The following is a 26,205-nucleotide window of genomic DNA, read 5'->3' on the forward strand; positions in this document are numbered from 1 at the left end:
TTCTACAGCTCTCAGGATGACACCACTCCACTTTATTCTGGGCATCCTTTTCTGGTTAAGCTCTGCAGCCCAAAGAGCACACCCCTAATGCACAACTTCATTTCTCCCACTGAACATAAGGCTTCACATTTTCACACCTGAAAGGACCTGAGGGTGAGTCTACTGCTTACAGTACATGAGAGTTTTACTGCTGGCCAGATGACAGAGAACTTTGCACTTAGAGATGTTAAACTGAACAGTGTTCACAGACATTTCAGTTCATAGAGAAATGATTGCTTTAAGTGAAGTGATCAGTGGATGAACATCAGTGAATTTGGGACTCCAGTCTAGCATTTACTGACAGGTGAGACATTTGGGATTGCAGGAAGAGGATGCATATGAAAGTGGGGGTGATAGTGCATTGAGTTTGGAGTGGAGTCACTACAGCAGGCAAGGAAGCTGCCAGGCTCCCCAGTAAATGGGTATGTCCTTGCTGTCACCCTCATGGCCACGCTTCCTGCTGTCACTCTGAAGGCAAACAAAACTAAAGCAAGATGTTAAGAGATATGGAAAAATAATATTAAAAAAAATAAAGAGTGGATGACAAAGTTAGGAAGGATTAAAACTGAAATTGAGAGTGGGTTAGGAGAAAAATAGAAATTAGAAATGAAGAATGAGCACATGAATGTAAATAAAGATAAGAGATTAGGAGTTTGTTTTTTTTAAAGATTTTTATTTATTTATTTGAGAGAGAGAGAGCACATGAGAGGGGGGAGGGTCGGGAGGGTGAGAGGGAGAAGCAGACTCCCTGCCGAGCAGGGAGCCCGATGCGGGACTCAATCTAGGGACTCCAGGATCATGACCTGAGCCGAAGGCAGTTGCTTAACCAACTGAGCCACCCAGGCGCCCGAGATTAGGAGTTTTTAAGGATAAATAGGTGAATTTAGGATAGGATAAATAGGTGAAATTAAAGATAAAAGTCAACTGGATTAGTGGATCAAAAGTCATAAAAGTATAGGACATAAAAGATTATTGTTAAAAGCTAAAACCCATTAAATAAAATGTAACAAAGGGAATTAAGGATTAGAAAATATGAATTATGACAAAAAACTAAGAATAAGAAAGACTATAGAAATGTTTGAGATAAAACACATACAAAATGCTTGAAGATTAGATGAATAGATGAGAAAATAATATAAAGGAGTGGGGAGGGAGACAAACCACAAGGAAGCAGAGGGTCTCCTTCATTGTGCTAAATTGCCTCTCTTTGTTTTTGCTGTTCCCACTGTGAGATACAACTTTCTACCTTCTATATCTGGCTAGTGACTCTATATCCTTCAAAACTCAAGTTCAGGAGGCAACATATACACACACACACAAACACACACACCTTTTTACCCAAGCTGGGTTAAATACTTCTCTGTGACCTAACAAAATCCTACATATATTTTGGATCAATATTTCTCTCTTACCTTGCCCTCCTCAGGACCTTACTTTCATTCTTTGCTGTACAAAGAAATAATATTATAATCACTTTTTTAAAAGATTTTATTTATTTATTTGAGAGAGAGAGAAGGAGCAGTAGAGAGGGGCAGAGGGAGAGAGAGAAGCTGACTTCCTGCTGATTAGGAAGCCCAACTCAGGGCTCAATCCCAGGACCCAGGGATCATGACCTAAGCTGAAGGCAGACACTTAACCAATTGAGCCACCCACCCAGGCACTCCTATAATCACTTTTAAATAAGATAAAAATAAGAAGCTTTATCAAATCCTGGAGGGTTTTTTGGACTATAACCATTCAGCAAGTATTTCCTAAATATTCACTCTGTGCCAAGTTCTGTGCTAGGATCTGTGAATACAGAGATCAATAAGACCTAATACTTGTCCTCAAAGAATTAATAATGAGTTGGAGAGATAGCTTAGTAAGCAAAAATTACAGCAGAATGACCCTGAAAAACATATGAGTTTTACTTTTCAAAATTAGTTTATTTTGACATCACATCTAACATTAAGCCTCTCTACATTAGTAAAACTTCCATTCTCTGTTTCCAGAGCTACATCCTAAAAGGAATTTTGAGTGTCCTTCAGTAAAGATTTTATAACACAGTAATAGAAAAAGCAGTCTATTTGAGGCATCCTTGGGAAAACAGTGTAAAGCAAAACATTCATTTGGTCAGCTACCTTATTTCACCAGGGTGATGCACTGCTGGGCTGGAGCATTTGATGGAGGTGCTCAGGGCAGGAAGTCCATAAATTCTTGTTAATAATTTTAAGGTGCCTTTGCCTCTGAGCACAGGCATAAGAGGCAAAGCCCCACAGTGTATCTACATACATAAATTCTGTTTTATGAGATGCTACTTAGACTCATTTTGTGGCTAGAGGAAAAATCAATAATATAAATTCCAAAAAATAGTTCTTTAAGAAAAATAAAACTTTTCTTCCCTTCAGATTGAAGAGTTTACCAAAAGACTGGTATTGATGAATAGAGCTATCAGATTTATGTTTATCACCATGCTTTATATTGTCTTGCAGGGGTTCATTTTCCATAACAAAAATAAACTCTTCCCTCCTAGGATGGCTTTAATGGGATGGAAATTACTATAACTTCCTAATTTAAGAATTTACTTGGGATGATTACTGGAAAAATATTTAGAATTTTATTTCAAGATACATAGTATACCACAACCTCCTTAAGTTTTAGGTAATTGGCATTTATCAACATTCATTCTTTTATGAAAAGAGAGAATTGAGAAAGAAATGCATGACCCAGGACTTGGAGTCATAAGGCTAAAGGGTTCCAGAATCTGTGTTGTAATGACTTAGTTATACAAATTACTCAACTGGTCCAGCCCTCAGTTCCTTCATCTGAGAGGTAAAGACCCTTTTTACCATGTAGTAAGGATCACATGTAATTACATATATGAAACCCTGTAAACAGAATATCAGTACACAAATATAAGGAGGAATCATCTGAGATATATGGTCAAAAACACAGTGCAATTCCTTAGTCAGATCTAACCTTACTCACTGGCACAATAAGACATCAAAAAAGTCCTTTTGGAGAAGTAACTTTACACTAAAGACAAATCTGACAAGTTTGGAAGGTGTCAGAAATGTGATTCATCATCTATCATATGTGCCAGGCATTATTTCAATGTCTTACTATATATTAATTCATTTATTCTTTACAACAACTTGAAGGTGGATTATAATTATTCACACCATTTACAAATAATAAAATTGAGGTTCAAAAACTAAAATAACTTTCTAAAAAATGTTGTCATGATCCTTTTGAAATACCAGGTATTAAGCTGATAATGTTTCCTATGTATGATTTTAAGTCATTGAATTAGAGATTGCCCAGATATTAATTTAAGATTTGTTTTGAGAGCTGAATTAATAGTTCAGCCAATCAAAAGTGAGTCTAAATTTCTAATGCCTGGGTTACCAAAGTAAATGAATGCAAGGAATTTTTCCTTGATTTATAATGAATTAACCTTGGTGATGATGGACTAGAAAGCAGGATGTCCCTTCTTCTGGAAGTAGGAAAAGAAAAAGAAGACTACATAAAAATAGTCTTGTACAGACTCCAGAGATGCAGTGTTTTGTTCCAATGACAGAATTGTTTCTGGATGATGCCTTAAACCTAACCTCACTTCCCCCAGTTCCAGCTGATATCAAGCACAGCTTTAGTTCAGAAGGAGCCAATACCAACCATATGTTCTAAAAGTCCTATTATTATCATGGGCAATTCAGTATGTCCACATTTGGAGGATGGGAGTAAGTTAGAGTGGGAAAGCAAATAAGGCTTTTCTAAACGTAAAATTTATATCTTCCTATCTTATAATTCTAGTTCTCAGTCTTGTACTTTAAGCTAAGAGATGATATTCCAAGGAAGCCAACAAAGGTCCAATCCAGAGTCCTAAAACCTAAGACTACATGTTTTTCAGAATTCATAATTTTTCAGATATTAGAAATATAATTCATGATTTTATCATAATTATGTAACATCCCCCACAGGGTCTAGGGCGGCCCATAATCAAACAATTTAATATATTTGCAGCAAAGTGTATGAATATTCTAGCAAAGTGGAATGATAAAAACTATAAATAATACCACATTAGAATGAAATAGTTTTGACATAAAATGAACTTGCTACACACTTAAGAAAAAACTTTTGGTTTTTGTATTTGAATTCTGGACCTTTTCCATTATTCCTTGAGGCTAAAACCAAAGTGATCTTGTAGAAAGCTACAACCTCCAGGAGACCAGTATTAGAATATCAGGCTTCCTAAATAAGGCTAGCTACTAAAAAAGAGTGCCCTCTGGCCTTTGTTATTTCCTTTCTTCTGCTAATTTGGTCTTAGTTTGTTCTTACTTTCCAGTTCCTTGAGTTATGAAGGTAAGCTATTGGGGTTTTTTTGAGATTTTTCTTTTTTTCTGAATGTAGGGTTTTATACCTACGAACTTCCCTCTTAGTACTGCTTCTGCAGCATCCCATAAGTTTGGAATTTTGTGTTTCCATTTTCATTTATTTCAAGGTATTTTTTTATTTCCTTTTTTTTTCTAAGATTTTATTTTATTTATTTGAGAGCGAGAGAGAGTGAAAGAGAGAGCACAAGAGGGGTTAGGGCCAGAGGGAAAGGCAGACTCCCCACGAAGCAGGGAGCCCAATGCAGGACTCGATCCCGGAACTCCAGGATCATGACCTGAGCTGAAGGCAGTCGCTTAACCAACCAAACCACCCAGGCACCCCTGATTTCTTTTTTGATCTCTTCTTTGACCCACTTGTTCAGGAATATGTTGTTTAATTTCCACATATTTGTAGATTTTTCGGCTTTCCTCCTGCTATTGATTCTAGTTTCATACCACTGTGGTCAGAAAAGACCAGGTACTGTTTTTTTTATGCCTGCAAAACATCAGTTAACAAAACAATAATGCCTTCTTTAGTGAAATGAGATGAACATTTTAAGTCTACAAAACTCCTAACAGAATTGGGGGATCTCCTAGAAGTGTTCTGCCTAGAGAATCAGTTATTCTTTCCCATGGCTCTCACCTGAGTGTTGTTTCTGTAAAACTTCAAAAGTTCTCTTCTCTATGAACTGCAAGTGACCTTGGAGTCAGAAATTGCTTTGCCTGTGTAAATAGACAATTATTTTACTGAACACTACAGGGTCTATAAGTCAACTGAGACAATCAAGTAGCAGTAGGGTATCAATCTAAAGAGAGAATCTTGCCCTTGCAGGCATTTCTTCATTTGAATGCACAGCTGCAACTACTATTCCAATAGCAAAATCTTAATTACACTCAATCAACAACAAAGATATTTCTATTTATGATCTGTCCAAGGTCATTTATTTTTGCTGTTATCCAACCTGTGTTAAGTATCCAAAAAATGAAAAGATTTCTAAGTCTTTGGATATACACATATCCCAAATAAAAGATATATTTCCTTGATCCAATAATCTACATAATTGGATTTTAAATAGAGAGAAAGAAATGTTAACAGCAGCATAAAGGTCATAGAAGCAAAAGATTCTCTCTAAAGAGAGAATTGAAACCATATAATTATTTCATTTTTCTTTTACATTTTAAGCCATATTTAGAAAAAAGTATACAATAAGGATAGCTTTGAAAAAGCAGATCTCACAAATTTAATGAGATCATATTTTGTAACAAAGTAACCAGTCTGAAAAATTGAAGGAAGTATGTGAAGTACATGCCTAGATATTGACAATATTGTCTGTTTTCTGTATTTATTGAATATTTGCTATATGCCAGGCATTGTGCTAGGAACTGAAAATAAAAAATCAAGAAGACAATGTCCTTATCCCATTAAATATTCTCAATATTGAGAAAGATATATATAAATAGAAAGTTTTATTTAAGTATTCATGTTTCCCCCAAATTAAAATTTTAATGGCAAGAGTACACAGAAATTGATACTTTCATGTATTGCTGAGGAGAATATAAATTGATTGAGGTGTCTTTTTAGAGTGTATTTTTGTGACACTTATCAGAGGACTTCAATATATGCTTCCTCAAGCAAATCCATTTCTGGGAATTCATCCTAAAAAAAAATAACTGTGAAGCTGCACAAGGATTTATCTAAAAGAAATTTCATTACACAATTTTTTATAATGTTACAAGATTGGCAACTACTTAAAAGGCAACAATATAGAATCTGGCCAAATTATTTAACACCTATGAAATAGTGCATGGCCATTTAAAATAATGTTATCAATATTATGAGGAAATGTTGGCTATGTTGTCAAGTGGTTTTTTTCTTAAATAGGCTACAAAGCAACATGTTCAATATAATGCTATTTTTGCAGAAACAATTTTATATGCAAAGGGACGAACTGGCAAGAATCACCTCTCATTTTCTCCATCAGTGGGAAGCCAATAATCAAAATAATTTAATCATAGTTGGCACCATTCCTTCTAGTGCCAAAAAGAACAACCATTGACAACCAGCATGGTTTTTGTTGTGATTCAGCCAAGTTTTAGGTCTGGTGAGAAAGAGCAAAATGCTTCTCAGCATAATAATGGGGCCGTCTGTTGTTCACAAAGGACAAAAGAAAAAAAAAGAAAAAAGAAAAAAGGCAAGGAAAAATGTCCTTTCCTTATTACCAGACCAGCCTGTGTTTTCTCAGAGGAAAATTAATCCTTGTCTTGTGAGGACATACTCCACCGGTCATTTAGTTAAGAGAAGCTGCTTTCAAACGTGAAGAGGCTGAACTGGTACTAAGAGACTGGCATTCACCCTTCTTCACAGGAGAAAGGTCCACTGCCCTCTGTCATTTGTTCTGTCTAGTACAGGAGTCAGCAAACTATGACCTAGGGACCAACTCCATTCTGCAGCCTATTTTTGTGTGGCACACAAGCTAAAAATTGTTTTTACATTTTTTAATGTTGAAATATATATATATGTATATATATATTAAAGATTTTATTTATTTATTTGAGAGAAAGCATGAGCAAGGGAAGAGGGAGAAGCAGACTCCCCACTGAGCATGGAGCCCCTTGCAGGGCTCCATGTACAGGGCTCAATGCCAGGCTCAATCCCAGGACCTTAAGATCATGACTTGAGCTGAAGGTAGAACAAGCTGAGCCACCCAGGCACCCCTCAAAAATATATTTTTTAAAACAATGTCATGTGACATGAAAATTACATGAAACTCAGATGTCAGTGCCCATAAATAAAGTTTTATTGGAACACAACCATAGTCATTTATTTATATACTGTCTATAGCTATTTTCTGCTACATCAACAGAGTTGTATTGCATCAGAGAGAGTATGGCTCATAAAGCCTAAAAAAGCCTACTATTTAGATCTTTCAAAAAAAGGTTTACTGAACCTTGGTCTAGTAGAGACATCCTCAGTGTGCTTCTCAGCAAAGCTCAGCTGGCATTCAAGTTTGCAATACCTCCTGTGAGGAGATGGGCAGCTTTCCAAGGGAAAAACTTGCATTGCAGGTTAGAATGATTTAAAGTATCCCTTCCTTCCTTCCTTTGAAGGGTTACAAAGAAAACTCTGAATGTTGGTCACCGTAAAACTTACCTCATATAAGTTTGCAAAATCCTCTGCTTCAGGACCTAAAATGGGAAGGAATCCTGACACACCCAGGTTACATATAAATGTAACACAAGTACTGATATCCATCCCCACCCCCACCCCTCATTTCAAGGTTCAGCTTCCTTTAAAATACCCTAAAAAGTGAAGCTTTCTTTAAGTCTCTCCCAAGCTGTCCACTCAGAAGTTCCTCTGGGGCAGCAGTTTCTCCTGGCTTAGCCACGGGCCACCTCTCTGCTGCTCCTCTTCATCTGGAACTCATGGACAGACTCTTATTTGGACACCATCCCCTCTCTACAAGTACTAGCGAGAGAGGACAGTGTGCAGCCTTCTTCCCTTTTATTCTCTGGAAAACCACTGGCCAAGCCTACAAAGATACAAATTATTTTCTACTCCTAGCTTTTTTGCCTCCAAATGTTCCTTCATCTAAATTTCCCCAAGCAGATGTCTTCTACCTTCCAGAGAACTCCATTCCTTACAAAAAAGATTTATCTTACTCCAGAATCCATTCCCTGTCCCCTTCCCCCAAACCAGGCAGAACTCTTCTCCAAATTTTTTGAATGCAGTCTATAATAATTCTAGGGCAGTGGGTAGTAGAGGGACCTCCAACAGGATGATTAATGGTGGTCATGACATCTCAGGTCATGCAGACAATGGTGGGTGGCTTTGGAAATCCAAGTTTCAAATCAAATCATAAGCCCTCTGTTATGGACTGAATATTTATGTCCCCAGAAAATTCATGTCATAAAGCCCTAATCCCTAATGTGATGGCACTTGGAAGTTGGGCCTTTGGAAAGTAATTAGGTTTAGACGAGGTCATGAGAGTGGGATTAATGTCCTTATTAGAAGAGGAAAAGAGAACAAAGCTCTCTTTCTCTCCACCATGTGAAGATAAAGAGAGAAGCCAGGAAAAGTGTTCTTGCCAAGAGCTGAATCAGCTGGCATTTTGGGATTTTGGGTTTCCAGCCTCCAGAATTCTGAGGAATAAATGTCTGTTTTTAAGCTACCCAATCTACGGTATTTTGTTATGGCAACCCAAGCTGATGAAGGCACCCTCCAAATAAGGTCACATTCTCAAACTTTGTTAATGAACTGCATATGAATGTGTTTAATCTGACCAATCTTTTCTAGTAGGTAACTAATGGACGAAGCACTACATACTAACACACACACACACACTCACATGCACTCAAACAATATACTTGCATGTACTTACCATACATCTCCCAAGGACAAAAACTACTTGTCAAAAACTATAAAATATTTGTTGGGCGCCTGGGTGGCTCAGTTGGTTAAGCGACTGCCTTCAGCTCAGGTCATGATCCCAGGATCCTGGGATCGAGTCCCGCATCGGGCTCCCTGCTCTGCGGGGAGCCTGCTTCTCCCTCTCCCACTCCCCCTGCTTGTGTTCCCTCTCTCGCTGTGTCTCTCTCTGTCAAATAAATAAATAAAATTAAATTAAATTAAAAAAAACTATAAAATATTTGTTAACGTTGTTTGTATGGCTGCAATGTAACTTCCTTTTCCATCCCTTCTATAAAAGCTTTATCAAAGTCTATGTAAGATCATTAAAGTCTATAATTCATGGTAAATGAATTCTTTTGTGGAAAGACCAGAAAGACATGACATTTCATGTGGATCAATATGGTGTGGTAAACATTATGCATTTACTTAACCAGAAGTCTGTTTAGCCAGAAAAGCAACACTATTAGGCCTCTGAGATAAAAGCAACAATATTAGGCCTCTGAGATATTTGCAGAAATCTAAAGGGGAGGCTTTAAGCCACCATAAACTGCAGAATAAGAATCAAACTATAAATTGATCTTTGTTGGCCAGGGAGATATCAGTTATAATTTTAACATGTAAGTTTTAATTTTGTAGCAGTTATAATGTTTTAGTTGTGTTATGCACTGAATTGCATCCTCCCAAAATTCATATTTTGAAGTCCTAACCTCCACTGTAATTATTTTGGGAGATAATTAGGTTTAGAAGAGGTAATGAGAATGGAATCTCCATGAGGGTATTAGTGCCTTTATAAGAGGAAGACCTCGCTCGCTCTCTCTCTCTCCTTCTCCCTCCCTCTTTCTCTTTCTTTCTTTCCCCCTCTCCCTTTTCCTCTCCCTCTTCTTCTCCCTCTTCCTCTCCTTTTCCATGTGCACATACTGAGTAAAAGCCATGTGAGCACACAGTATGAAAGTGGTATCTGCAAGCCAGGAAGAAGGCTCATACCAGAGCCCAACTATGCTGTTACCCTGATCTCAGGCTTCCAGTCTCCAGAATTGTGACAAAATACATGTCTGTTGTCTAAGACACTCAGTCTATGTTATTTTGTTATAGCAGCCCAAGCAAAAGCAGAAATCAGTTTTGAGAAGTGAGGTGCTGCTCTAACAAATACCTAAAAATGTAGAAGTGGCTTTGGGTAATGGACAGAGGCTGGAAGAGTTTTGAGAGACATGCTAGAAAAAGTAGAGATTTCTGTGAAGAGACTGTTAAAGGTGATTCTGGTGAGACCTCAGAAAGAAAAGAGGAGAGCTATACAGAAAGTTTCCATCTTCTTAGAGAATACATAAATAATCATGAACAGAATGTTGGGAGAAATATGGATAGTGAAAGCCATTCTGGTGAGGTCTTGGATGGAAATGAAGAACATGTAACTGGACAATGGAGAAAATTTGATCCTTGTTATAAAGTAGCGAAAGACTTGGCTGAATTGTGTTCATGTTCTAGCATTTTGTAGAAGGTAGACATTTGATAAAATTATATTATTTAGCTGAGGGAATTTCTAAGCAGAGTGTTGAAGGATTTGCTAGTTTCTTTCTGATTGCTTATAGTAAATTTCAAGAAGAAAGAAAGAAATTTAAGAAAGAATTGTGAAGCAAAAAGAAACCAGAACTTAAAGATTTGGAAAATTCTCAGCCTATCCATATTTCAAAGAATACCAAGAGTATGGCTGAACAACCATTTGATAAGATTAGCATAGATGTGAACCACAGACCTAATCAGTCATCCCAGTGGAAACACTGCCAGTTTGAACTGAAGGGGAAATAAATGGGACAAAATGAAGTGTCTTAGTCAGTTTGCACTACTAGAACAGAATACCATAGTCTTGGTGTCTTATAAACAATACAAATGTATTTCTTAGTTCTGGAGGGTGGGAAGTCTAAGATCAAGTCACCAACAGATTTAGTGTCTGGTGAGGGCCTGCTTCCTAGTTCATAGACATCTGTCTTTTCACTATAACCTCACGTGGCAAAAGGGGAGAGGGAGCTCTCTGTGGGGTCCCTTTCATAAGGACACTAATCTCATCATGAGGACTCCACAGTCATGATCACTGCTCAAAGGCCCCCACTTCCAAATACCACCACATTGAGAATTAAGTTTCAACATATAAATTTTATTTTATTTTTGTATTTAAATTAAATTAGCCAGCATATAGAACATCATTACATTCAGATGTAGTGTTCAATAATTCATCCGTTGTGTATAACACCCAGTGCTCATCACATCACATGCCCTCCTTAACGCCCATCACTCACGTACTCCATCCCCCTACACACCTCCCCTCCAGAAATCCTCTGTTTCCTACAGTTAAGAGTCTCTCATGGTTTTTCTCCCTCTCTGATAACTTCCCATTCAGTTTTCCCTCCCTTCCCTTATGATCCTATGCACTGTTTCTTATATTCCACATCTGAGTGAAACCATATGATAATTGTCTTTCTCTGACTGACTTATTTCACTCAGCATAATACCCTCTAGTTCCATCCACATTGATGTAAATGCTAAGTATTCATCCTTTCTGATGGCTGAGTAATATCCATTGTATATATGAACCACATCTTCTTTATCCAGTCATCTATTGATGGATATCTTGGCTCTTTCCACAGTTTGGCTATTGTGGACATTGCTGCTATAAACATCGGGGTGCAGGTGCCCCTTTGAATCAATACATTTGTATCTTTGGGGTAAATACCTAGTAATCCTGTGTCATAGGGTAGCTCTATTTTTAACTTCTTGAGGAACCTCCATACTGTTTTCCAGTGTGGCTGTATCAGCTTGCATTCCCACCAACAATGTAAGAGGGTTCCCCTCTCTCCACATCCTAACCAACATTTGTTGTTTCCTGTTTTGTTCATTTCAGCCATTCTGACTGGTGTGAGGTGGTATCTCATTGTGGTTTTGATTTGTATTTCCCTGATGGCAAATGATTTGGAACATTTTTTCATATGTTTCTTGGCCATTTGTATGTCTTCTTTGGAGAAATGTCTGTTCATGTCTTCTGTCCTTTTCTTGGCTGGGTTATTTGTTTTTTGGGTGTTGAGTTTCATAAGTTCTTTATATATCTTGGATACCAGCCCTTTATCTGATATGTCATATGTGAATATCTTCTCCTTTTCTGTAGGTTTCTTTTTAGTTTTGTTAACTATTTCCTTTGCTGTGCAGAAGCTTTTCATCTTGACACCAATAGTTCATTTTTGCTTTTGTTTCTCTTGCTTCAGGAGATGTATCTAGCAAGAAGTTGCTGTGGCCGAGGTCAGAAAGGTTGCTGCCTGTGTTCTCCTCTAAGATTTTGATGGATTCCTGTCTCACACTTAAGTCTTTCATCCATTTTGAATTTATCCTTGTGTATGGTGTAAGAAAATGTCCAGTTTCATTCTTCTACATGTGGCTGTCCAATTTTCGCAGCACCATTTGTTGAAGAGATGGTCTCTTCAACAATGGTTTTTTCCATTGGATATTCTTTTCTGCTTTCTCAAAGATTAATTGACCATAGAGTTGAGGGTCCCTGTCTGGGCTCTTTATTCTGTTCCATTGATCTATGTGTCTGTTTTTGTGCCAGGACCATGCTGCCTTGATGATCACAGCTTTGTAGTATGGCTTGAAGTCAGGCATTGTGATGCCACCAGTTTTGGTTTTCTTTTTCAACATTCCTCTGGCTATTCTGGGTCTTTTCTGATTCCATACAAATTTTAGGATTGTTTGTTTCAGCTCTGTGAAAAATGTTGATGGTATTTTGTATAGGGATTGCACTGAATGTGTAGATTGCTCTGGGTAGCATAGACATTTTCACAATATTTATTCTTCCAATCCATGAGCACAGAATGTTTTTCCATTTCTTTGTGTCTTCCTCAATTTCTTTCATAAGTGTTCTGTAGATTTTAGAGTACATATCTTTGGTTAGGTTTATTCCTAGGTATCTTATGGTTGTTGGTGCAATTGTAAATGGAATCGATTCCGTAATTTCTCTTTCTTCTGTCTCATTATTAGTGTATAGAAATGCAACTGATTTCTGTGCATTGATTTAATAACTTGCCATGTTGCTGAATTTCTGTAAGAGTTCTAGCAATTTTGGGATGGAGTCTTTTGGATTTTCCACATCAAGTATCATGTCATCTGCATAGAGTGAGAGTTTGACTTCTTTGCAATTTCAATGCCATTTACTTATTTTTGTTGTCTGATGGCTGAGGCTAAGACTTCTAGTACGATGTTGAACAGTGGTGAGAATGGACATCCCTGTGTTGTGTTCCTGACCTTAGGGGAAAAGCTTTTAGTTTTTCCCCATTTAGAATGATACTCTCTGTGGGCTTTTCATAGATGGCTTTTATGATATTGAGGTATGTTCCCTCTATCCCTACACTGTGGAGAGTTGTAATCAAGAAAGGATGCTGTATTTTGTCAAATGCTTTTTTTTGCACCAATTGGAAGGATCATATGGTTCTTATTCTTTCTTTTATTAATGTGATGTATCATGTTGATTGATTTGATTTGCAAATGTTGACCCACCCTTGCAGCCCAGGAATAATCCTTTTAATGTATTGTTGGATCCTATTGGCTAGTATCTTGGTGAGAATTTTGGCATCCATGTTCATCGGGGATATTGGTCTGTAATTCTCCTTTTTGGTGGGGTCTTTGTCTGGTTTGGGGATCAAAGTAATGTTGGCCTCATAGAATGAGTTTGGGAGTTTTCCTTCCCTTTCTTTATATTGAATCAGCTTCAGAAGAATAGGTATTAGGTCTTCTTTAAATGTTTGGTAGAATTGCCCTGGGAAGCCATCCAGCCCTGGATTCTTATTTTTTGGGAGATTTTTGATTACTGATTCAATTTCTTTGCTGGTTATGGGTCTGTTCAGGTTTTCTATTTCTTCTTGTTTCAGTTTTGGTAGTTTATAAGTTTCCAGGAATGTATCCATTTCTGCCAGATTTCCTAATTTGTTGGCATAGAGTTGCTCATAATATGTTCTTAAAATTGTTTGTATTTCCTTGGCATTGGTAATCATCTCTCCTATTTCATTTATGATTTTATTAATTTGGATTCTTTCTCTTTTCTTTTTGATAGGTCTGGCTAGGGGTTTATCGATCTTATTAATTCTTTGAAAGAACCAGCCTCTAGTTTCATTGTTCTGTTCTACTGGTTTTCTGGTTTCTATTTCATTGATTTCTGCTCTAATATTTATTATTTCTCTTCTCCTGCTGGGTTTAGGCCTTATTTGCTGTTCTTTCTCCATCTCCTTTAGGTGTAAGGTTAGCTTGTGTATTTGAGACTTTTCTAATTTTTTGAGAAAGGCTTGTATTGCTATGTACTTCTCACTTAGGACCTCCTTTGCCATATCCCAAAGTTTTGATCACTTGTGTTTTCATTTTTATTTGTTTCCATGAATTATTTTTAATTCTTCTTTAATTTCCTGGTTGACCCATTCATTCTTTAGTAGGATGCTCTTTAACCTCCAAGTGTTTGAGTTCCTTCCAATTTCCTCTTGTGATTGAGTTCAAGTTTCAAAGTATTGTGATCTGAAAATATGCAGGGAATAACCCCAACCTTTTGGTACTGTTGAGACCTGATTTGTGACCCAGTATGTGATCTATTCTAGAGAAAGTTTCTTGTGCACTAGAGAAGAATGTTTATTCTGTTGATTTCAGATGAAATGCTCTGTATATATATCTGTGAAGTCCATCTGCTCCAGTATGTCATTCAATGCCCTTGTTTCCTTGTTGATCTTCTGCTTAGATGATCTGTCCATTGCTATGAATGGGGTGTTGAAGTCCCCTACTACTATTGTATTATTATCAATGTGTTTCTTTAATTTTGGTTATTAATTGGTTTATATAATTGGCTGCTCCCATGTGGAACATAAATATTTATAATTATTAGATCGTCTTGTTGGATAGACCCTTTAAGTATGATATAGTGTCCCTCTTCATCCCTTACTACAATTTTTTGTTTAAAATCTAATTTGTCTGATATAAGGATTGCTATCCCAGTTTTCTTTTGAGGTCCAATAGCATGATAAATAGTTCTCCACCCTTCACTTTCAATCTGGAGGTGTCTGGGTCTAAAGTGAGTCTCTTGTAGACAGCATAAGGATGGGTCTTGCTTTTTTATCCAATCTGATACCCTGTGTCTTGATTGGAGCATTAAACCCATTTATATTCAGAGTAACTATTAAAAGGTATGAATTTGGTGACATTGTATTGCCTACAAAGTCCCTGTTTCTGTAGATTGTCTCTGTTTCTTTCTGGTCTATGTTAATTTTGGGTTCTCTCTTTGTTTACAGGATCCCTTTTAATATTTCTTGCAGGGCTGGTCTAGTGGTCACAAATTCTTTTAGTTTCTGTTTGTCCTGGAAGCTCTTTATCTCTCCTTCCATTCTGAATGACAGCCTTGCTGGATAAAGTATTCTTTGCTGCATGTTTTTCTCATTTAATATCCTGAATATATCATGCCAGCCCTTTCTGGCCTGCCAGGTCCCTGTGAATAGGCCTGATGCCAATCTAATGTTCCTACCCCTGTAAGTTAAAGACCTTCTATCTCAAGCTGCTTTCAGGATTTTCTCTTTATCTCTGAAATTTTCAAGCTTCACTATTATATTTCAGGGTGCTGATCTATTTTTACTGATTTTGAGGGGGGTTCTCTGTGCCTCCTGGACTTGAATGCCTGTTTCATTCCCCAAATTAGGGAAGTTCACAGCTATGATTTTCTCAAATATACCTTCTGTCCCTCTCTCTCTTTCTTCTTCCTCTGGGACCCCAATAATTCTAATATCATTTCATTTATGGTATCACTGATTTCTCGAAGACTCCCCTCATGGCCTGTTAGTTGTTTTTCTCTTTTCCTCAGCTTTCCTCCTTTCCATCATCTTGTCTTCTACGTCACTGACTCTCTTTTCTCCCTCATTTACTCTAGTCATTAGAGCATCCATTTTAGACTGCATCTCAGTTAAAGCATTTTTAATTTTGGCCTGATTAGATTTTATTTCTATACTAAGGGATTCTCTATTGTCTTTTATGCTTTTTTTCAAGCCCAGCTAATAACTTTATAATTGTTGTCCTGAATTCCAGCTCTGACATTTTATTTATATCCATATCCATTAGGTCTGTGGCAGAGAGTATTACCTCTGGTTCTTTCTTTTGTTGTGAATTACTCCTTCTAGCCATTTTGCCCAGAGAAGAATTGACGAAGGAGAGAACAAAATCAAAAATATCAACCATGACCCAAATGAAATACACACTAGACAAATCAGAAGAAGTCAGAAACCAAAAAAGAAGAAAAAGGAAGAAAGGGGGGGGAAGAATATAATCTCACAGGTGGACAAAGCAGGGTGATCCACTCCATCCTGGGTGTATTTTCATCTGTTTGTTAGAAGACACTAAATCTGCAAATTGTTAAGAAAGCAAAATTTATATATGTATACATATAAAAAAATAAAATTGAATATAGTGAAAGGAAGCGAAACATGAAGAATATATCTATAAAATGTAAATGTAAAAATGAAAATTACAAAATGACTTAAAAACAAAGAGTTGATAAGAAACTAGTTGAAAAGGGGAAAAAAAAGAAAAAGGAAATTTTAAACTGAAAGACTAAAGACTCATGAGAAAAAATCTCTAATTCTATATAATACTTTCCCTAGTACAGGAGTTTTTTGGTTCTGAGTGATTTGCAAGCTTAGTATTCACCTGAGGATCCTGCTGGTCTTTTGGGGAAGGGGCCTGTTGCACTGATTCTCAGATGTCTTTGCCTGGGCAGTTTCACCACCCCTTCCAGGGGCCCGGGCTCAGTGTAAGCTGCTTTGGGTTGCTCTATGTGGCTTTTGTTCCCTGAAGGCTTTTTGCACTGCTTTAGAGGATAAGAAAAATAAAAAAATAAAAAATAATGGCAGGCCCCAGATCTCCAGCTATGGAGCTGAATGATCATGAACCCCACTCTTCAGTGCACCCTCAGGGAAAGTCAGTCCATCCCTTTCATGTGCACTAAACTCCACAGACTCCTGCAGGGCACACCCACACCAGTCCTCCCAAGGAGGGAGAGGTGTCTCACAGTGGCCCTGCTGCTTGCTGGGCCCCTGCTCTGGGAGCATTTGCCCAATCCTGCAGGTACCCATGCTGCTCCTCCCAGGGAAGGAGCAGGGTTTCCCAGCAGTTGTCACTTGCTGGACCCCTGCTTGGAGAACAGTCCCCCAGTGGCACCACAGTTTGTGGTTTATGGCAACTCCTAGGTGAGAGACCACTCTAAGGCACACTAATTGTAGCCTGCTTCCCCACTCCAATGCTTGAGAACTTTGTCACACCCAGGCACCCCCATTCTTTCTGTGACCCTAGGGATCCTGAAACCACACTCTCCCACCTAGGATTCTGCCCCGCTTTGCCACCTGATCACCTTTCAGGCAGGGATGTCTCTCACTGGACCAGACTCTAAAAGTTCTGATTTGTTGTTCAGATGCTATATCACTTTCTGGTAGCTGGCTTAAGGAGGCTTCCTCCCCCATGATTTATCTTCCAATATATTCCCTCAGATTCACGTCACTGCACCTCCTACCTTGCAAAAAATGGTTGGTTTTCTATTTGTAGAATTGTAACAATTCTTCTCTTAGATCTCAGGTTGAATTCACAGGTATTCAGAACAATTTGATAGATATCTAGCTGAATTTAAGGGACCAGATGAAACAAGGTTCTCCTACTCTTCCACCATCTTTCCTTCCTCCTCCCAACATATAATTTTTTTAAAGATTTTCTTAATTTATTTGAGAGAGAGCATGAGAGAGAGAGAGAGAGAGCATAAGCAGGGGGGATGGGCAGAGGCAGAGGGAAAAAGCAGACTCCCCGCTGAGCAGGGAGCCCAATTTGGGACTCAATCCCAGGACCCTTAGATCATAACCTGAGCCAAAGGCAGATGCTTTACTGACTGAACCACCCAGGTGCCCCATATAAATTTTAAGGAGACACAAATACTCAGTCTACAGCATGAATGAAAACTGTCAAACTTCTTTAGATGCTACAGGACCAGATTATAGAGCTATTCAGTTGCAAACATGCTCTATTCTTCAAGACAAGGGAAGAATGACCCCTGAGGCAATTCAAAGATTATCAGAACTCCCTCCTTGGTTTCTAAGTGCGGGGCTATCACCTCAACTTCAACAGGCTAGAAGGCAACTTCCCTGTAGCTTTGGGGGCATGGCTGCCAGGAGCCTTGGGGGACTGAACCCAGCCCAGCAGAGTCTTGGAGGCATGACCCCCACTAGGCAGAGATGCAGGGGCAAGATTGCCACTTCAGTGGGTCCTGAAGGAAGAGCGCTGAACCAAAGAGGATTGTTCTCCAGCCTTAAGTTCTTCCTTTTGAAGTAATAATGCCTATCATTGTATTTGGGAAGTGCATAACTTATCTATTCTCACAGATTAATTGCTGGAGAAGAATTTTCCCTCAGGATGAATCATCCCTCCAGTTGCACTTATATCTTTTTTTTCATTTTTTTAATTTTTAAAGTAGGCTCCACTCCCAATGTGGGGCTCAAACTCATGACCTTGGGATCTAGAGTTGCATGCTCTACAGACTGAGTCAGCTAGGTGCCCCAGAGTTGCACTTAGATCTAATTCAGATATATTTAGATAAAACTCTAGACTTTGGACTTTAGAGTTGATACTGGAACAAGTACAGATTTTTAGGGCTATTGACATGGATTGAATGTATTTTGTATGTGACAAGAAGATGAATTTGGGGAGCCAGAAACAGAATGTGATGGACTGAATATGCCTCTCCAAAATTTATATTAAACCCCATTGTGATGCTATTAGGAGGTAGGACCTTTGGGAGGTTTAGAGGAAGTCATGAAGATTGGGTCCCCTATGATGGGATTAGAACCCTTAAAGGAAAAAGAAAGAGGCACAGAGCTTCTTCTGTCAGCATGTGAGGACACAGTAAGAAGGCAGCCATGTGCTAGCCAGAAAGAGGGCCCTCTTCTTGTCTACTAGCATCCTAATGTTGGACTTCCCAGCCTCCAGAACTGTGAGAAAGAGATAATCTGTTGTTGAAGCCACCTAGTCTGTTTTGTTTTGTTATAACAGCCCAAACTAAGACAAGCTGCAAATACAGCATGTAGTAAAACCTCAAACTGGTTAATACAATGAGGATATTGATTATCTACATCAATGGAAGCAACAGAGGTATGGTTTTATTTGTCCAGTTCAATCAGACAGATCAGTTCTATTATCAAAGATACAGGTTCTGTCTTTCCCTCTACTCAACTACCATCAGTGCCAGCTTCATCCTGAGTTATCGCTCATAATTCCAAGTTGCTATATTTACCTTTAGAACTTCATGCTTTCTTGTTCATATTAAACAGGAAAAAGAAAGACCTCTCCCACACTTGGGGAATACGCATCCCTTTCTACAACCTGAATGGTTAAAATAAGTCTTGTATCGGGCGCCTGGGTGGCTCAGTTGGTTAAGCGACTGCCTTCGGCTCAGGTCATGATCCTGGAGTCCCTGGATCGAGTCCTGCATCAGGCTCCCTGCTCAGCAGGGAGTCTGCTTCTCCCTCTGACCCTCCCCCCTCTCATGCGCTCTCTCTTATTTTCTCTCTCAAATAAATAAATAAAATCTTTAAAAAAAAAAATAAATAAGTCTTTTATTAACCCTTGAGTTTCTAGCAGTCTTCAGAGGAAGATCATATACTAAATAGTTTAGACTAATGAGAATCTACCTTCCCTGGAATAGAATAAGCTTTCCCTGTAGTAGAAGAATGAGGTGGATATTCAAACTAAGGTTCCATTAGAAGAAGGAAAACAGGAATAAATAAATGTCAAGTGGGCAAAAACATTATCCATTGCACAATAGTATATATAACTCATTAGAACCCAGTTTTATCTGTGAATTCATATTCTCGGGTTCACTATATCATCCATTTTTCAGACAATACTGAATAATCTACCCAAAGAAAATAACTGCCTAAAAAGTTTGCATATATTCATACATCAATAAAAAGAGCCGTCAGATGTCACATGTCACACCACAGAGTATAATTACATACTCACAGAGGTGACTTCAAGTTCCAAAATAATTTTTAAAAACTAAAGCTAAAAATCAAAATAAGTCTATAGTTTTTATAGTTAATTGTTCAGTTTTCAGTACTTTGACCATAGTCTTTCCATTAACTTTCTCCAGGTTATCCCAAAGTCAGTGCACTTTTTTTTTTCCTATCTTCTTTAGGACAATCTAACCTTGATTCTAACCAGGTATAGTGAATATAAAAAAATAACCATTATTAATGGACTCTCAAAATCCTAACCTCAACCCAGAAAATGGGGAATATTATTTATGAGTACTCCCGTAATCACTGATGACCTCAATCAGAATTTGAACTCAATAAAAGATTTGGTCTTTAGTATATAACACATCTCCACAATATAAGTCAAAAGATTAAAAATAACACAGGCAAACTAGGTTAAAATATAATGGCAGTCATTTAGCGCTGACACTTTACATTGCGCTCTTGAGGTTTCTACTCATAGCAATTACAAATACTTTGATAATCTTCATGGTTTTTTTTTTTCTTTTGTGTTTATATGAGTTCTTATAATTATGAGTGGGTGAGCCTTTCTCTTCATTCATTATAATATTTAAATTTAATTGAAAAAGTATCCTTAAAATTTATAAATGGCCTTTTGACAGTACTTCACTACAGTAAAGCAATTTCCTGACTTTCATTAATGACCAGACTGATATCTTTTTAAAACTGAACAATGTATCTATTAAAATTACTATTCATCATCTGGGTCTCCTTGTAAGCTTGTTTGATGCCAAGCTGTTATTTTTATAGAAGAAAAGAAAATGGACCAAGCTGGAAGCACTCAATAGGCCTATAACACACTTATAAAAATTTTTCTCAGATAGGGCATGCACTTAATTAGCCTCTAGCAGTCAAAATGTAAGAAATAGAGATACTTAGCAATTTAAAAGATAAGTTATAGGAACAGAGAAAAGAGAAGATGATATGGACTATCTGAAAAGTGAATCAAGGGCCAACCCCATCTTACACACATCTGTTTAAAAGTAATTTTAAGCTATCAAACAACCAGTATTTTGAACACAACCAGTCACTGAGTAATTATGTGACTCCAAGGGATTATTTGCCTAAGGCATTGTGAAAGCAGAGTCTGCAGAAGGCTCCTTGTTCTTGAGTCCCAATTCCAAAGTTTAATAACTGTGTGACTTTGAGCAAGTCACTTGACCTCTCTATGCATCATATTCCTCACCTGCAAAATAGGAATGATAATAATTATACCTTCTATATGGTCATTCATAAATATTTAAAAAGGTGGTATATGTAAAGTGTAAAGTTTAGCACATTGTGAGCCCTTTCTACATGTTACCTATTATAATCAATTTGAAGAAAGAGAAAAAATCAGTTATATATTAAATGAAATTATTTTCAAATTGTCTTTATTAACAATAGAAATAATAAGTAAAGCATATAGTATAGGGAGTGATACATGCTATATATAAAAATAAAATGGGAAGGGAGATAGGGAGAGTAAGGGAAAAGGTAGAGGTTATAGTTTTAATCAGGAGAGGTCTCATTAAACAGGTGACTTTTGAGCAAAGACTTGTCAAAGTTTAGGGAGAAATCAATAAGAATACCTGGAGGAAGGGTGTTTCAGGTAGATGGAATAGTCAGTGCAGTCACATTAGTTTTAGGAACAACAAAGAGGCCAGTTGGGATGGATGGGAATAGAGACGAGGAAATAAGGTTAGAGGAGAAATGGAGACCGTATCATAGAGCCTTGTAGATCATGAGAACTTGGCTTTTTCCCTGAGTGAGATGGGAAGCCACTGAATGGTTTTGACCAAAGGAATAATATGATCAGACCCATATTTTAAAAGGATTGCTCTTGTCACTTTGTAAAGAATAGACAAATAAGGAGATAAAGGTGGAAGTAGGGAAATTAGGTAGGTATTTCAAGCCAAAGATCATGGTAGCTCACATCACAATGATAACAGTGGAAGTGGTAAGAAATGAAAGAACCATACAGATTTCCTAATGGATCAGATTTGAATTTGAGATAAAGAGAGGAATCAAGTGTGATGCCAAGGTTTTTTGTCCTTAGCAATTATGAAGATAAAGTTATCATCAGCCAAAATGAAGAAGGACTAGGTTTTGGGGACTGGAGGAGAAATCAGCTATTCAGTTTTAGCCATACCAAATCCCAGGTGTCTTCTAGATATCAAAGTGGAAACATATGATTTGGTTAGACAGTTTGATATATGATTCTGATATGTTCAGGAGAAAAGTGCAGACTAGAGATATAAACTTGATAGTCATCAGATGTGGTATCTAAAGCCAGAGAGTGAATGTAGATAAAAAAGATGACCAAGCCCTGGGGTACTCCAATACTAATAGATCAAGTATAAGAGAAGAAGGGAGCCCAGGAAACTAAGAAGGAACAATAGTGAGGTAGGAAAAAAAAAACATGAAAATGTGATCTTAGAGCATATGCAAAGAAATTCTATTGAAGAGGAAACAGAGTGTGCAAATTCTGTTAATAGGTCAAGTAAGATGAAGACTGAGTCTTGAACATTAGATTCAACAATATGGTGGTCATTTGTAACCCCAACAAGAACAGAGTTTTCATAGTGTAATGGGGACAGAACCCAATATGAATTTAAGAAAGAATTAGAGGAAAGGAATTGAAAGTAGAAAGCGTAGACAAATATTTCTGGGAATTTAATCATTAATCATAAACCTTCTAGATAACCCTGGAAGGTTAAGTATGTGTGTATTCATTTTATAGATAAGAAAACTGAGGCTGAGAGAGAATATTCAACCCAAAATGAAAAAGCTAGCAAAAGGAAGAACTGGGATCTAAATACAGATGTCTAACTTCAAAGATGGAGTTCTTACTCATTCCATGCATTCAGCAAACATATGTTGAGTGCTTACTATGTGCACATACTACATGATACATAGTACTGTTAAATGTTTATCTGAGCAATTATCTAGACAGTGTTTCTCAGAATAGTACAAAGATGACCTGCATCAGAATTAACTAGCAACATCTTAAAAATTTAGATTCCTGAACTTTATCACAGATTCTCTGAATGAGAATATCTGGGGGTTTTAGCATTTAAGGGATTCTTACTCCCACAAAAGTTAAGAGTTGCTTGTCTGGTGAAATATTTTTTTTTCTCCTAATAATGAATTAAAAATATGTATCTTTTTTAAATTTCTCCATTTGCTATCCTTTCTATATCTCATTTTCAGCAATGAAAATCCATTTGATAACTCATCCTAACAAATTTTCAATGTTCTGTTTCATAACATTTTTCATAGCTGAATAAATTTATCTGAAATAATAAATGCTTTTTTTTCTACCCAAACCTCTCAACACAAGTTTCCAGAATTTTGCATGATCTCACATATTGTATTTTCTCCTTAAGATGGGGTTTTACTTGATGGCAAGTTAATTAGGAAAAAAAAATCTGCTTTTTAAACCAAATTACTGTGTTTAACAAAGGATATGAATTTGGGTTTTTGACTCCAAAGGAGAGGATTCCATTGAAAAGTATTTTTAGTGAAGGGAAAAGTGCACCTATCCATTGTATGTGTCAGATCATTCACTGCTCATGCCATTGATTGAGACAGTAGTTCCACTGGAGTTTTAGAAAATCACCCTATTATAAGTACTTGATCTCTCTTTTCTAATAATTCAAGAACATTGGTTTGCTGCACCTATTCAGAGGATGTTTTATTTTGTCCCAGTTCTTTGCTTTCTATCCAGAAACAGCTGCTCCATCTCCTGTGACACAGGATGTAATAAAATGGAGTAAATGGAGTAGAGTATTTTGATAGATTAATCACTGCGGGGTGTGCAGTGTTCACAGCACTCACGATGAAAGTGAAGAGATTATACCAGAAAGACATCTGTTTTCTAGAGTTGTAAATTGCTAGACTTTGAATCTGCTGTTATTTAGCAGATGTGTAGATTTAATTATTAGGATTGCATAACCATTGGGGAAAGCACAGAATTTTATTGATAGCTTTCCACCTATGGTAATTGCAGAATAAGTAAACTGCCTTTGTCTCCTTCATGAAATAAAACTAAAAAAGTTAAACCCGTAGGGAATGTGTTATTTCTTATTCTTAAGGTGCATATGAACTACTTGTGTTGATACCTATGTATGAATAAAATTCCAACAAATGGGTATAACTGTTTGAGAATTCTTTTTCTCATAGGATGCCACTCAAGGCCCACTTTCAGTAAAATACTTCAGAGATGCTTATTGGTCCATCATCTGCAAGGCTGAAGATCTTTTTCTGGACTCCTAAGATTTCCAGAGGGTTATCTACAGTTCAGGTTAAAGAAATTTTGGAGACTATTTGCTCCTATCCATTCATTTGGCACTTGAGGAAACTAAGAAGGAAAGAAATACAGTATCTACTAAGTAAGTGTCAAATTAATCTTCAATTTGCTGACTTTCATCCCAGAGCTCAGAACAGAGTTTGTTAGGAGAGGGACTCAAATCTGTTGACTGCTCTCCACAGAATGCCCTGAGGCTTAGCCTTCTCAACCTCTGTGGTTTTATCTTCCTGTGGTTATAGAAATAGTTTGAAGATAATGTTGGAGAAGGTCATCAAGAGGACATGACCTTTGGTTGACCACCATTAAATGACCTGGGCAATCAGAAGCTCCTTATCCCATCTCCTGTCCTTAGAATATATGTTCCACTCACTTTCCCAGAGTGGGAGCTATTTTCTAGGATGCAGCCTTGAGAGAGCAATATGTTCTTGAAACCACCTGGATGGTACACATGAATGAACACAGTTAAGGTCTCTATGTCAACTTTTAAGTTTCCAACAGGTGGGTGCATAGATCTACTTGTCTTGTGGGCACTCAAGACTGTCTCTTAAATTCCTTTGTTTATTAAATCTGCAACCTACCAATCTGGAGTGGTCTGCTTCTTTCTTCAGTCTCTCCTTGCCTTTCATGTCAGGGGCCAGTTCAAATTTCACCAGAGAAATTCCCAAGGTTGCAAACCAACAGGCAAATGGAAGATATTTGACAAAGCTTTAGAGAGATTGTTGGTCCAGATATCAAAGGAACACAAAATTCAAGATTCCATGTCTCCAGGATCTGGTCCCATGTGTACCACTATGTGATTTGTGGTCTTGGCCACATTTGTTTCTTCATTTATGCAATCCCTGGTTAACCTGAGAAACCACTGCCCTGCACCACTGGGATTAAAATCCATTCCACTGACTCTTCTACTGTATAATGCTCTTTCTTCTTTTCCCCAGGTGTGCTTGAACCTGATATATAAAGCAAAGGTGCTAAATGATTAACTTCACTTGTCCAGAAAGGGTGGTTCCTCATGATCAGCTCTTTCACAATTTCACAATTTTGGTATTATGTGGATAATTGAAGCAGAGATATGGAACTTATTTGACTAATTGGTTGTGGGGTGCCCACTATATGGCATTGAACAGAGTTCACAGAGTGTCTCTCTCTCATCCTACAGATGCCACAGTGCATATTCTGCCTCCATTCCACCATTATCATAACTGAACCAGGAATCCAGGGAATTATGCCTTGCCTAGAAAGGTACCATTTTCCATCTTCCCCACCTTCGTTGTGATAAGCCTTCAGGAAACATCACACTCAACCCTAAGCAATCTTTATTGATGTCCCATTGCCTGGGCTCTTATTCACATGGATCTGTATATCTCCTTAATCTGACTGAAGGTTCTACCACTCACTGATCTCTCTGACCATCTACTATACTCTCTAAGGCTCTCTACCTGTCATTGACAGAACACCTTTTATCCTTAACTTCTACAAATATTCCCTCCAATCCTAACAGAAATCTGCTGTCCTCTAAGGATGCTTCTTTGCATGTAGCCAACTCAAGTGGCATCTTTTCTCTCCCACACCACTTGTTTCACTGGGTTTAAGAGGTGATGAAGCTGTCTACTTTATTCCCCATTGCCACTCAAGGATTGTTGTCTTGGCCTCCTCTCTAAAACACTTAAGGCATTGTGAAGTTCAAGCTATTAAACCATACCATCATTGTCCTTCTTTGTTGCATTCATACCCATACCTCCAACTCATTCCCCTTGTTCCTTAAAGAATTTAGCAACTGCTCGCTCTGTCTTCTAAAGAAATATTCTTGTCAAAATTTTTAATACCTTTTGCTCCTTTTTTTAATACCATCATGCTCAGGAGGAATTTTCAATATATTAAACAAGTATGGAACAGGGACCAATCAACACTAAAAAACTGGTAGGCTACACCTGTGTATACCAGCTATCAGTCCCCCTCAGTTGTCAAATCTACTTCTTATTGTTCATTTTATGTGTCCCCTTACCAAAGAGGCCTTCTCTGATT

The sequence above is a fragment of the Mirounga angustirostris genome, unplaced genomic scaffold (genome assembly GCF_029215605.1).
Source record: "Mirounga angustirostris isolate CCGP_5_RB_7025 unplaced genomic scaffold, mMirAng1.0.hap1 SCAF_13, whole genome shotgun sequence".
NCBI classification, from domain to species: domain Eukaryota; kingdom Metazoa; phylum Chordata; class Mammalia; order Carnivora; family Phocidae; genus Mirounga; species Mirounga angustirostris.